Source organism: Grammomys surdaster, unplaced genomic scaffold, assembly GCF_004785775.1.
Source record: "Grammomys surdaster isolate TR1022 unplaced genomic scaffold, NIH_TR_1.0 138, whole genome shotgun sequence".
Taxonomy (NCBI): Eukaryota; Metazoa; Chordata; class Mammalia; order Rodentia; family Muridae; genus Grammomys; species Grammomys surdaster.
This window is the reverse complement of record NW_021604596.1, coordinates 17893-18322: the sequence shown is the minus strand read 5'-3', so window position 1 is coordinate 18322 and position 430 is coordinate 17893.

The window sequence follows — 430 nt, the reverse complement described above, 5'->3', positions numbered from 1 at the left end:
TTTCTCTCTCTCTCTCTCTCTCTCTCTCTCTCTGTGTGTGTGTGTGTGTGTGTGTGTGTGTGTGCATGTGTGTATCCTTTTTCTTGGTCATGGGAAACTCCAATCACTGTCTTAGACTTAGGTCTACTATGAAGGAAAGTAGTAGACATGGGCAATATCTGAAAGAATCACTGCTACAAAATTAATTATTGGCTAAGAGTTTCACTCTTTTCATTTTATTGTTAGCAAGTTATTTATTAGCTGATAAACAAAACATTTTTGAAATTACTGTGAGACATTTGAAATTCATTAACGCTATTTAAGAAATTAAAAAATAACTTAAGAATTTTATACAAATGTGTAATTTCTATTAAATCCACTCACAGTACTCCACGAACTTGCTTTCCTACTCTTTTTAACTTCACGTCTTCCTTTTCCCTGTAAAAAGCTA